Raw genomic sequence first — 14,888 nt, 5'->3', positions numbered from 1 at the left:
ATGAAGTGAATTATGAATATAAATTGTTTTTTGAAAAGCCAGTATGGTTTCATTTTATTTCAACTGATGTTATCTTTCATTGTATTTATCTTTTAGAGTTATTTCCAATTATATATAAGCTGTTCAGTGAGCGTTATTTTGTCTTTACATTGCAATCGATGTTACTGATGTGTGTGGTTGAATTTTATGTGCATTAATATGATCAGAAGTTTGAATTATTTTTCCCCTTTCAAAGTGGTTGTGATAAAAATTGATTTATTAATTTGTTGCTCCAAAGTTCTATTTTGATTGTATTCATGAAGTTTGATTTTTTACATCTTTTTCTAATCTTCTCTCATTAGTTAGCAAGAATAAGATGATGACTAAAGACCTATTGTTTTCCTCAGAGTACAGTCTGCGGTCTTTGGGGTCTGCTAAGAAATATAAATGCACAATATGTACGTATTCGTCTAACAACTACTATCATCTTGAAGCTCATAATGTTACTCATACTGGTGAACGTCCCTTTATGTGTAGTATTTGCGGCAAAAGTTTCACCCAGAAAGGAAACCTGAAAAGACACACGATATGTCACCACATGTCGAATATGTGACTACTTTTATTTATTTATTCCAATGCTTCTCTGGTACCATTGGACAATTTTTTTTTGTGTGTGTGTTGCATGAAGAGCTTTTGTGCCAAATTTCATCAATATTTGTGACATTTCATTTTATGTGTAAGTCTGTCATTGCAAAGACTTGTGTTTTTTTTTCGTATTTCAGAAGTTTGAGAGAGCTTAGAAATAAAATTCCATTTCTAGTCAGGTGATGCCATACAGGTACTTCTCTGTGCCACAGATTCCCCAGTTTGATCCAAGCATCCACAGTCATTGCTCATCTGAAGTTTTTTTCTGTTGTTTCTAACTTAGAAGCACTAGTGCAAGTCCATCACGCCAATAAAAAAATCTTGCCACAAAGACAGTACAAATATTCAACCCGAATGGGTGGAGATACAGGGAAGGAGGAGGTACTGTTCCCCCATGCCTGGTACCAGCATTAATTACTGAATCAATTGATCTGATGCATACACAGGGTGGTCATAAAATAACTTTGCGAATGTATGAAATCCTATTAGTCTCAAATATCAATAAATGTGAATGAAATTTTAGATATAAGTGGTTCAAAGCATGCTCTTGGGAATAAAAAGAAAAGCGAAACCCTAGCTCTTGTGATTACAATTTTAGCAACAAAATTTGAAAAAGTCAAATTGCAACACTCACTTTTATGCATTACAATGTGATCAATGCAATGAAAAACCATGAACAGCGGAAGAGTTTCTGTAGTACCACATAAACTTTGAGGACGCAGACAAAGAAGATCTTACGAAGGGATTGGTGTGGACTTTTTGAGTCTAATGCAGATAGCATTGGTTGTTTCCACATGTTTCCTTGTCTGCATTGGTTATTTCCATGTGTTTCCTTGTCAGCATTAATGGATGTTTATCATGCTGCATGTACTGTTCCACAGCAATTATAGTTTTTCACCACACCAAACACATTGCAATGCATAAAAGTGGGTGTTGCTATTTAATTTTTTTTTAAATATTTTTGTTGTGGCTGTACTGTTTTTTTGTTTTTTTTTACTCTTGAGCACATGCTCTGAAACATGTATATCTCGAATTTCATTTTCATTCATCTATTTTTGTGGCTTCTAGAGACTTGTATATCAGCAAAGTTATTTTATGACTACTCAGTAGGCTATGAATTGATATAATCTCTTCCTGCCTCCACCCTATCTAAGTCTACCTCCTCTAATGATTCAATTTTTGCACTCCACTCAGAATTCAAATTATAGATGGCAGCACTAACTTCACACAAAACACTAGATATGCATGTACACTATTAAGTGCACGCATACACACTTCTGGTGTAATGCACTTCGGAAGGGGGGGGGGTGTAAAATGCCTTTAATGGTGATACTGTTGTGTTCAGTTTGGAAGAATTTTTAGTCTTGCAATATTTTTAGTGATAAGAAAGAATTTTAGAATAAGAAAATAGAAAGCCTTTTCTTGGTATTATTATTACTCCTTTGTATTGTTTCAATTTCGGTATATGTACTGCCAAAGCAAGTATTTTCTTGATATTAACATACTTGAGATGAAAACCAATGGTAAAGGCAGATGGAAGAAAAAAAACAAATTCCTCCTGTGTTTGGGGTGTCATCTTCAAAGGAAAAATACAGTAATACCTCGACTATATATATATATAAAAAAAACAAAAATGACTAAAAAAAATATTATCCCAAAATCGTATTAGCTGAAACATAATTTTGAATCATTTCAGCTTCTGCCCAAAATTTATAGATAAGCTTTTTAAAACACCAAGGAATGCTATAAAAAATACAAGAACTGAGTGACAGCTAAAATGAACAGCTTTAAAATTGGAAAAATGGAAGATGGGAATTGTGATATATTGGGAATGATATATTTAACAATGGGATCTACTGTGAAGATCTTTTTATTTTACTCTAATTTAGACAACCAACACCAACTTTGGTGTACTAAAACTCATGTTGACACGACCCAGTTAAGTTCATAGGTGTCCCCATCTATTTATGGTTTGGTCCGCTCATTTCTGTGTCTGATATATGCAGATGGAAAAGATTATCTCTTATAATGCCCAGACTGTTCAGCTTGATGTTGAGTCTTGCACAGAAAGAACACATGGTCTGAAAACATAGGCACCTTTTTTTTAATGCATTTTTTATTAGCTGAATCTTTCATTTTACATGAAATGGTTCCATTAATTTCAGAAAAAAGTGTAGGTACATATGAAAAAAGAATTCTGAGATTTACATGAGAGTTAATTGGGCTCTAGTGACAGTAATTCTGATGTTTGGTGTAAAAATTAAGCTCACTGTGCGACCATTTTGTTAGCATGTATATTCATATCAGTGAAAATCTTTGTTAGCCAAATCCGTATTTGTTAGGGAAAGGCAGATGAAATCACAAAAAAATCTTTGTTTGCTAAAAAATTTGATAGCCAAGGTGTCACTGTCTAATCATCATGATGCTGAATGGAGATCCCACTGTGTTGGTTACATAGATATCTTCTAATTGCTTGAGGAAAAAGTATGTTTGGATATTCTAACCACACTGTTTGACTTCTATGAATGCAACCTTTTCCACTTTGCCTTTTAGAGTTACGAAATTATTTGGTAACCAATGTAAGTGTCAGAATGTGGTAATACAGCAGTTATATTTTTTCTTTGAAGATGGCCCCATCATCATGAAACACAAGAAATTTGAAGGAAATTGATAGTAGCTGATTTTTACATTCTATTCATTAATTTACAAGAATTGCACATATTTATAACAATATCATCAACCGTTGTAACATGTTATTTGAGTTGAAAGTGAAAGCTAAATGAAATTCAGATGAAGTTTGTTATGTAAATTGTTTTCTGTGTTACTCAGGTCATTGCAACAAATGTTCAGAATGCAGAAAAACATTTTCTTATCTGTAATTCACATATTCATACTTTATTTTTGCCTGTGACTCTAATTTTGCACACAGCAAGCTTGAAAAGTGTTTGGTGTCTTTTTCTTATTGCCACCGCTATTTTGATAATAATTCGATGGGCTGCCGCAAATTCATATTTGTCCTTCTGTTTGCCTTTGCATTAGTTTTATTTTTGAGTTTTTTTATGTCTGTGTTATAATGATGAAAGAATTTCGTTTTATTAGAAAAATATTTTAATTTTCTGATACAAAGTAATGAAAAAGTGAGCTTGAATGTGTGTCTCTCCCTAACACAGGTCGCATATCAGTATTTCTCGAACTTTTGTGATGTATGTGAAGTCTTTGTATAGAAGAGTTGATCCACTTTACCCAAGAATATTGAGAAGACACCAACGAATAATGGTGTCTTCTCAAAAGTCTTTGTATGTTCTCAAAATATCATGAAAAAATAATTTGAAGATTACAGCGGTTTTTTTAACTATGAATATGTACAAGTAGTGGAATTCTTCCATTTTCTGTTGAGTAACTTACCCCAAGTCAAGGTGATGTTAAACCCAAAACTTCTAATGTTGCGGCTAGAACTTTGACCAGTATATCTACCAAATTCTAATGTAGCTATAAACATCACTCAGATTGATTATATAATAAATAATGTACATTCACATTTATATTTTTTCATAGGTTGCTATTATGTACACTATAAAATTGTTATTAAAATTCTTTTATAAAACTTGAGAAATGCAGCCAATAGGTATAGCAGGCAAACATAACCAATAGGCTTATTGGCTGTATTTTTCAAGTTTTGTAAAAGATCTTTTATCAAACCTTTTTAGTGTAATCCCAGCATCTATCGGGGATTCCCTAACTTTTGTGTTCATGACATCCTTGAGAATCTAAAATATTTTGCTGCACCTGTGCCCAATCTGCAGCATCCTTAATTGCTGTGATGCACTAGTTACGAGTCATAGCCATATTACAAATGTTCAGTGTAATTTTATCTTTGTAATATCATAAAGAACCCCACATTGATCTCAGGGTGGTACTGGTACTTAACTGAACATGCACCTCGTACACATTCCTCTAAGGAATTTCTAAAGAATTGCCATATGCCAGAATGTGTGTTCTGAGTGTGTGCTTGGCTCCTGACATATTTATGTTGTCGAGTTGCGCTTGTTTCATGTTCATGCTGCCGTCTGGCTTCCATTTTTTTGAAGCAGAGATGGAAATGCTTGAATTTTCATGTTTTGTCAGTATCATGTTGTAGGCCTGCCTGTTCTCCGTGGAGAGACTTTTTCAAATGGGGGAGACAAATGGAGCTCACATTCCTGCCTCGAAGCTGGAAAATCTCAGGGTGTTGCTGCACTTGCTTTTGGGGATCTCTGATATAAATAATCTTCATTTGTATGTATATTTCATGCAGAACAGCGTGTAAGCTGCATTTCTTGTTCAAATTGTTATACAGAATGTCATGAAATAAAAACTTTTTTTGGATATAAAGGTTTTTTTTGTGAAACACTTCTTTCATTCTAATTTTGATAAGTTTCTATTTGTTTGCTGTTCAGTAATTTATCATTTTATGTGTGTTTTATACAAGTGCATTTTTCACTGCACATGTAAGAGCCAAGACAGTTTGATCATGATTGTTCTTGAACAATTAAAACAATTAAGATTTTTATGTATAAATTTTTGAATTGCTTTATTTTGTTATTGTTTATTATTTTTATTTCTGAAATTTAAAATATAAGTATGAATTCAAACACTTGATTGGTTTGCATAAGTTGTTTTAAATTTAGAAAGAATTCTTTTTTTTTTTTTTATGATTTGTCTATTGTTTTGCCAAATATTGCTGATGTTATCTAATGATAATCTATTGCTGATGTTTAATAATTCAGTCAAACCCACTATAACAAATCTTGAGAACAAATATTTGTTTCACTATATCTGAGGTTTCATTGCACGGTGAAAATCTCACTATGATGATACTCGATACAACATTAAATCCCTACGATATTTTACCAAGTCTTGTTTGTAAATGCTTATATGCTAATGTTAAACTGCTGCTAACTGTTAGGACAAGGTTACCATATTTATTGCTGATTTCATCAAATAGAGATGATCCAAATTTGTCGCCAATTCGCTTGTAAGAGAAGGGGTTAAACTCATCAGTTTACAAGCCGCGCATCCTCCATTGTTATGGCACTTGTTCGACAGCTTAGATAGAGCCAATTTTGCTTACAACAGTTACATACACGGTGATTTCATAAATCCTCTTGCCACATTTTACTGGCGAACCTTTGCTAGAGGCATACTTCTAGTTAGGAAAAATTTTGAAATGGCATATAGAACTCAGATGTCATTCATGATGCAAGGGGCTGTATAGTTATTAAAATGAAAAAAACTTTTTATACGGGCATTCTGCCCTCAAAATCCTAATTAAAAAGTTGTTTCCCTGTCTCTTCTGCGGATGCAAGCAAATTTGTCAGTTCGCTCTTTTACTTTTGTACCTCTTCAAAATTTAAGAGGTTCATTGGACATCCAGACGCACCCATCCCCCGGGAAATGCTTCAAAAGTCCAGATTAGACTATAAATGTTTGATAAAAGTTCTTTTATCAAACTTTAAAATGCAACTGATAAGCGCATTGGTTACGTTTAAGTGGATGTAACTGATGTGTTTATTGGTGGTTTTTCAAGTTTTGTAAAAGTGCTTTTATAAAACTTTTATAGTGTAATCCCAGCCTTACAGGTCCATCAATGTCTCTCCTGAGGCCAACAAGAAAAAAATACACATTTCTAAGTGCAATCAATATTTGTCAAGCTATTGAATTTAAAAAAACAGGGAACAGGTGGGAAAAAGAAACGGAAGCTTCACTCCCCTGATTTATGCTGTTCTTTCTCTACTTTCCTCTGGTTTTTGAATTCAAATACCTCGGAAAATATTGCACTTAGAAACAAGTTGTTTTTTTTTTTGCCCCAGGAGAAATTGCAAAAAATCAATCGCGCAAAACTTAATTTCTTTTAATTGGGTTTTTGAGGATGGTATCCAAATGTAAGTATAAAAAGTTAATTTTTTTATATCAATAACTACAACTTTTTGCAACATGAATAACATATCCCAGTTCTGCACGGTATTTGGATAATTTTCTAATTAGAAGTATGCTTCTAGGATCAATGGTTTGCCAGTAAAATGTAGTAGGGGGAATTATAGAATCACCCTGTATACTGTCAGACCATGGCCCCCCACAAAGATGGCTGACAGAGATCGCTCCAGCTGGTTCTCATTTTTTTGTTTTTTGACAATTCACTATAGGAAGGGTCCTACTCCAGGATGTGGGAGTCATGGTACAGACAGTGTTTGGCAGCAAATGAGATAACAAAACACACAGACAGCTTATCTATGTTCAAGCAGGAAAGTCTTACATGTAGGAGAATGTCCTAATGTTTCAATCTCTTGCCTTAAAGAGAAATTGGATGCGGCACTGTTTATTCCAAGATATGTTAAATGTATCCTGGAAGTTGCATCTGCTTCTCATGGACATTCGAAAAGACACAGGATGATGATAAAAGAACAGGCTCCATAGCACAAAGGTATCGGCATGCTCTTGATTTGATGCCAATATGTGTAGTTTAAGTTTGTTGGAAAAATTATGAAGAGTATGAAAAGAACTTTCAGTTGAAAAAATCAGAAAAAAAGTTTATTATATACCACTCCATTATAAACAAAAGAAAGATTTCTTTTTGTTTTTAAATCTGCATCACAAATCATCTATTAGCAATGCAGCAGCTTGCTCACTATTAAATAGCGTTGAGAGCATTTAAAAGTTAATGATTAAATTTTTTTGGTCTGATTTGTATTAATCACATAAAAATATTGTTTAATGTTTAAAATATTTGCCTTTTTAAATCTTCATCATAGTTTTGTCTGATAAATTTATTTAGGTGGAGAAAACCTACAACAGTACTTTGACTCATGGACTTGTGATGGAAGAAAACTGTTACATTGGAAAGGCGAGACTTCAAAGCGTTACAAATGCCCATATTGTGTATATTCCTCTGACTTCAAACCAAATTTCCAAGCTCATCTGAGGACTCATACAGGAGAGCGGCCTTTTTCCTGTTTGAAGTGTGGAAAGAGCTTCTCCCGAACCTACAGTTTACATAGGCACATGCTTTTTGCTTGTGCATCAGGAAAATAATTGGGAGCTTGGTGTTTGACTATACGAGTCCGAGAAATTGTTTTTCATGCTAATAACGAGGGGTCTTTTCCATAAGGTGTCTGACCAGAATTTTTCTTGCATAAGCCAATGAAGCTAGGGAAGCAGTGTTTGGTGTACGTATGTAGGTGATCCTAATGTGCATGCTTGAATTTTTCCCTGCCTACAGAAGCTACTAGTCACAGGCAAATTGGTGATGGGGGAAGGAAATGTTGGTACGCACTGTCAGATTTTTGTTTCATTGAAATCTGGCTTCCTTTCATGGTCATTTTCCAACTTGAGGAAGAGCCATGTGTCAACAACGCAGGTGTGTTGTGTTTGTCCAGGAAATGCTGTACCAAATGTGAAGAATAGATGGATGCCTTTCATAGAGCTGCTGGTTGCCCACAGGTCCAGCCGTTTGCGTCCCACAGCATCACGAAGGTGACTCAGAATATTTTGGTAATACTACAGGGCCACAAATCCTTCTTTTCCGGAGCGTAATTTTTTCAAGGACCCCCCCTCTTCCAGAAGGAAAAAGTCTGTCATCGACTCCAAGAAGGCACACTATGGTCCTGATGACTAACGTGACTGTGGTTTCTCCACTGATGTGTTGCCACATCTTTGAAACAGTTGTACCACTTTGTTATCTATGTGGTGGCCATTGATTTTTCTTTGAACGCCTGTTGAATCTTGCAGATTATTTCCATTAGAGAATCACCAAGTATTACACAAAACTCAATGCAGTAGCATTCAAGCTTTTCTTCCATTTTGTCAAAAACGAAAATCTGATGGTACTCGCACTTCCTTACTCATCTGTGATCTGCAAGCAGGGGAAAATTCTGACACATTCAAACATGCTCATTACGGCTTCCTACATATGTGCATCAACCAACACCTCTCCAGTTTCATTGGTTTATATTCGAAAAATTGTGGTGGGTCATTTTCTGAACAAACCTTGTAAATATTTTTCACATTATATGCATGAATCTCAACAGAGTCGTGATTATTCTTGGTTATTAGGAACCATCTTTTAATCTTGAAAATCTGCTCTTGCATGTGAAAAGAAATCTAAGACAACTTTCTATGGAATGAATGAAAAGAAGCGAAAAAGGAAAAAAAAAACAAGGTTTTGTAAGGGAAATTTGTGAAATTTTTATGTATATTTTTATTTATTTTATGTTGTACCATGACTTTCCCAAAATTGGAGTCAATTTGACCACGCAGTGAGATTTTTGCACTTTTTTTATAAGTATAATTTTTTACCGAAATAAGATTTTTTTTTATATATTCTCTTTCCACTTGTGCTTCGTAATTTTGAAAATTCTACCTCTTTTTGTTGTTTTTTTTATTTCCAAAAATGGTAAATTTGAAATTCATGTGAAAGTGAATGATAATGTTGTCAGTGTTCATGGTTTATCACTAATATTTTGGTAGGTATTGCAACTTATAATGCTTTCATCATTTACAAATCGACAAAAAAACAGATTTCAATTTAAAATATCAAAAAAAGAGTATAAATAACTTTTTTATTTTTTAAGTGATTTTTAATTTTTTATAACAATTATAATTATTTAATTAGTCATGAATGTTCAAGTACAGTAGACTCTCACATATCAGACCAAGGTGTGCCGGATTGCTGGAAACTAATTGAGAAAGCCCATTTTAACAATATAAACTGCACACACAGTTGCAGTGGCATATTTTCCTCTTCTATATTTAATGAAAACCTGCCTGAAAAATGCTAGATTACTGGACGGACCAAACTAGCGTATGGTCAGATTATCGAGAGTGTACTGTAATTAGATTATACTCAGGCCCGTCATTTGGAGGATCCCCCGCTTTAGAAAATACGCTAGAAATGGTATATATATACATACATTGAGCACATGTTCTTTGTCCCCCCCCCCCCCTTCCCCCCCTGGAAAAGTTGAAATGACGGCCCTGGTAGATGTGAGTTATTTTATACAAGCATTTTATTATGCATAGTTTTATAGCCGAAAAATTATATAAATCTACTGTCATATTGACTCTTGGAAATTTATGGAATTTTTTTTATTTTGGGAATGCCAGGATTTATATTTGTTATTGTATTTGCTATTTTCATTAAAATTATGTTATTCAGTATATTTTGGAGTTATCTGAATTTCTGTGTAAGTTTGTGTTGAAATATTCTCAAATTTCCAATGGCAAGTGATAATTTTAAGCTCATAATGAATGATACAGTAAAACCCCCTTTAACGGACACCCCTCTTTTATGGCCAAATGATAATTTCCCCTTGTTTGATAAAATTATGCATTTTAAACCCCTCTTTAACAGTCAACCCTCTTTCAAGTCGACCATTGTCAACAAAATGGAGAGGTTTTACTGCATTTAGATGCCTTGTGTTTTTTGTTTGCGATGCTCTTTGCTTCTTGCTTTTCATATTAAACCTTTTTTTTTTCCAAGTTTCAGATGGTGTATCCTTAGTAGACATTTTAAGTTCTTCTGTGCAGCTGATACCAAGGGGCTACGGCTATCTTTGGAAAAACGGCCCTCTGAAACGCCATCGTTGTAAACTGTGTCCTTACTCAACCAATAATTCAAGTCATTTACAGATTCACATGGTTACACATACTGGGGAAAAACCGTTCAAATGCCCGAGATGTCTGAAGTCTTTCTCACAAAAAAGCAGTCTTCGCAGGCACATCGTGTCCCATTCGGACTCATTTGTCGAATTCTAGTGATTATTATGTGCAGTTTTTCTTCTGTTTTTTTTTCTATTGTTGAATTTTCATTATTTCAGTGAAAACTGATGATTTCCAAGTGCAACTACTTTTTTTTTAAATCACGAATGATAAATTTATAGATAAATGTATTTTATGGTCAATTTAGAAAATATATAATGTAAATATGTGTTGCATAGTTTATATAGTTTTGAATTACTTAATGACAAATCTTTTTTATTGATGGATGCCTACTGTTCTTAATTTTTAGACTGAGTTTTAGACCAATTTTTGTGTGTGTTTAACTGTTGAGAGTTTGTTTAAGATGTGTTTAGTTTGTCTTAGAATTTGCACATGTTAAGCAATTTGATGAAGTTCCATGTAATTTATATCCAAAAAACATTTAATTATAGGCCATCTTCACATTGAAAATGCAGAAAATGTATGTTATTGTTAGGGTTACCAGATGTATCTATCTTTTAGGTCGTGTCTCTGTCCTTACCATATTTTTATAAAATACAGTATTTGTATTTTTTAAAACATTGCAGGCATCAATGCTTCAAAAACTTCAGTTTTATTGCAAGTCATAATATTTTATGGCGCAAAGCAAGGAGAAACCATGAATTTAGAAATAAACCTGCATACATGTCCAGTTTTTGGTCCCTGATGAAAACCTTTTGATAAGCACAATGTACCTTTACCTTGATGTCTCTCTCAGTAAAATGTTGGCAACCAAGGGGGTGTCCCTACTTTGAGATTGAATATCTGGTAACCCTATTATTTGTAGAATAGTCTAGAACAGGGGTGCGCACAACCTTTCTTATCACAGGCCAGATATGCGGTTTTCTGCTGCTCACGAGCTAGAAACTGGTAGGTATAGGGTGAATTGTATTTTTTATGGAGCATTTTCGTAAACTTTTTTTTTACATAAAATTTCTTGCAATTTCAACTAAGCTTACTTGAATTTTTATTCATTGCTGAAATCAAGGATTGAAATTATTTTCACAACTTATAAGTAAAGTAATAATTATGACTGCCATAATTATATGTAATTGCAGTCATATAATACATTCATCTCGCATATTTGTCACGCATATTCGGTTTTTTTTCAATGAATTGCATTTTAATCCATTGCGACTTGCAGTAGCTCTCTGCTTCCTATCATTGGCAATTTTTCTTAAATTTTAGTGATAATTTACAACTTTACTTATCCCGAAAAATTTTTTTGGCCACAATTGGCAACTTCACTTACCTGGAAAAGACAATTTTTTTTTTGTGATAATTTGCAATATCTTGTATAAATCCAGATTTTCTGTATTTTATAAAGCAAATATAATCAGCTGCTCCTGACCCACCCTTAAGGTTATACAGGATAATTAGAATAAGCCTAATGTCACATCCTTCACTGGACAAATCATCTGACGGGGGGGGGGGGGGGGAGAAAGAAGACTAATCCCTGAGTCCAAGGGCAGCGAGGCCAGGTTCAAGAAAGCATTACCCACGTTCCAGTTTTTGTCATGGATATTTATACACCATGACCTTCAACCAGCCTTTCGTGTGGGCGGAATAGAACCCCCTCCTTTGGCAGGTGGGAGGTAGGTTGTGTACCCCTGATTTAGAATGATTTAAAACAACTTTAATTTTCACAAAACTGCAGGGTCACATTCATTTCATTTTACTTATGAAATTGCCAAAGGTCTTCTGTTTTTGTAGTATGTGTGAGTTTTGTTCCAATATGTAATTTAGTGTAGTTTTTCCTAACCTGTGCTACGCAGAGCCCCCAAGGTCCCTGTGTGCAATTCCCAGGTGTTCAAAGGCTCCTCCAGGAAAAAAAAATAAAGTAAATCAGAAAAGAGACCTTAAGAGCTCCACATAGAAATGCTAAAAATAGCTCTGCGTGGCAAAACAGTTGGGAACTACTGATTGTGTGCAATATAATCAAAGTTGATAATTTATCTAGTCTTTAACCACCATGCAAGTAGACTTTTAATGCACTCAAGTTTACCTTTCATATAGAAGCAGCTCTACGTGGAAAAAAAATAGCACTGCCTTATGTCTCACAAATGAGATAAATAAAACAATTTGTCCATTACCCAATTTTTAAGCAGTATAACTGTTTTTGCTACTCGTTATGGTGTACCATAGTTGGTAATTTCATATTTGTGATGCAGCATATTTTGCGTCTGAAAAATTAAAATTATTTTTAAACCTTTCCAAAGTTGGGCTCAACTAAAGATCTATAAAGAATCAATAATCTACAAAAAAAAATTCATAACGAATGAGCAGGTAACTGAGAGAATTCAAACAAATGTGCAATGGGAACAAAAATATGCCTTTCATAGTCAATTTTCGGACCTCAAAGAAAAAGTTGCTTCTGTGTTAACAGAATGAAATGTCATATTTACTTGAATATGACATGCCTCCAGAATTGAGTATGTACCTTATTTCGTAGGTATGGAAATTAATGTTTTTAAATATTGCCTCTGATTCTGATGTGCATGGATAATTAGGTTTGACTTTGAAGGGAAACATTAGGTGTTATAGTTCCTTCTATTTGATACTTTAGAATTTTTTTTTTGATAATTTGTGTTGAGCATACTTTGTTGAGTTGCATGTAACTATTTTACTATATAAGATGCTATTTCAGATTCATAAGCGAATAAGAGTCATTTTTCCATCACTGTTTTTTCTTTCTAAAGATGTCTAGTCCTTTATTTTTCTTGATGTCAAATTGTAATTTTTTTTTCTCATAAAATAGATGTTTATGAAAACCTGAAGAGGAAAAATGAATTTTGTGCAATTATCTTGTCTGTTTTATATACTGTATATAAGGAATCTAATGAAAGATGTAATTTATGTGCTACTGAGTTGTTGGACAAAAATGTCTCAAATTTTTTTATAGAACTTGTTAGAAATACTAGCTTAACATAACATAACAAATAAATTATGTTATGTTAAAGTGGTTTGAAATTGGCGTTTGCAAAGTAAAAAAGTATATTTGACGTTTTGTTTAATGTTAGATACATGGAAATATATAGGGTGGTCCAGAAGTCCTGACTTTTTTTTTTTTGAAAAAAGTATTTAAAAAAAGCTGTTAAAGACAGACAAACAACTTAAAGCATTTAAAAGAGAAGGTTTCAAAGATTTTTGTTTACTTCCATTCATTTTACTTTCTTTCTTAATCTAATTTTTTGTAACACCCATGTTACAAATAACATGGCAAGCAATGCTATATAGGCTTGACATCCTCGGCATCACTAAAGGTTTAAAGGAGAGCATGTAGAAATTTTATAGCAAATAAAAAAGAAATGTTCAAACCTCCTTTTCTAAATGCTTTATACCATTTATCTATATCTTTAATGGATATTTTTTTAATCATGTCAGAACTCCTTGACCATCCTGTATAATTTACATAAGTTCTTTATAAGATAAGATTATTTTATTTAGTCAGTTGCTGACATAACCCACAGACACAAAACATTTAGGGGTTAAGCAAACTTGTGAGCCCTGAAAACAATAGAATCCATTTCTCAATAGAATCTATTTCTCCAAATAATTTTTTGTACTAGGCTTTTTCACTGTTGCATTAGAATGTAGTTGACCAGTTTTTCAGGGCAACCAAGTACACTGGATCAAAACTTTGATGGTAGACTTCGATTTTTGTCTTGTCCTGAGCGGAAACTGCAAAAACTTGATTTTTCACAATTCCCCCCCCCCCCCTACTGTAAAACTCCATAATTCAGCTATAAAGCCAGGCCCTCAAAGGCAGTACTGCACAGTAGAAAACCTGTTTTTGAGATGGGGCTGCGCTCATAGCATAGTCAATGTGGATTGTGAACAGTGCAATGTTGCACATTCTCGCTCTTGATGGAGCATGATCCACTGGAAGTCAGTGCATCAAAGACATTGGCTCATTCATGTGCATTCGATTTGGATGCTGTTTTCTTCTTCCAACATGTATCACTTGTCTGTCAAGGTGATCAGTAGCTGCTCCAAATGGAACAAGCTTCTTAACCAATTTGCACTTCGTTCCGTTAAAATTTGTTCGCAATCTCCTGGGTTATCAATAGTTTTTTTCCGAGCATCAGAGCGGCGTGGCTCTTTTGGTGTAGACTCGGTTTTACATTAATTTTCCCCCCTAAATTTTCTTCCCCCCCCCCCACAAGATTGCCACCTATAGGGAGGTTGCCCTCTTTGCCCAAACTTCACAAAACTGCAGACACACCTCCCACTTTTTCTACTTCTAATATGGGAGACAGATGGTAGCAATTCTTGCACATGAAACACATAAAATTCTGATGTCATAAATATATTAGAGTTATGCATATGGACAGGCAGACTTTCTGGCATGCACCAATTTGTTTGAAATTTCTCAGTGGAATTATAACAAGGTGCATGTACAGTTTAGTAGTAGCCATCTTCCCAACAGAAAAAAAAAACTGGGGAAAATATCTTTTCTGTCATTATGCTCATTCCTACTTGGTAAGATGTAG

Source organism: Pholcus phalangioides, unplaced genomic scaffold (genome assembly GCF_987345545.1).
Source record: "Pholcus phalangioides strain wild (caught in Gottingen) unplaced genomic scaffold, Ppha-v1.0 ptg000003l_1, whole genome shotgun sequence".
Classification (NCBI taxonomy): Eukaryota; Metazoa; Arthropoda; class Arachnida; order Araneae; family Pholcidae; genus Pholcus; species Pholcus phalangioides.
This window is presented reverse-complemented; position numbering follows the sequence as displayed.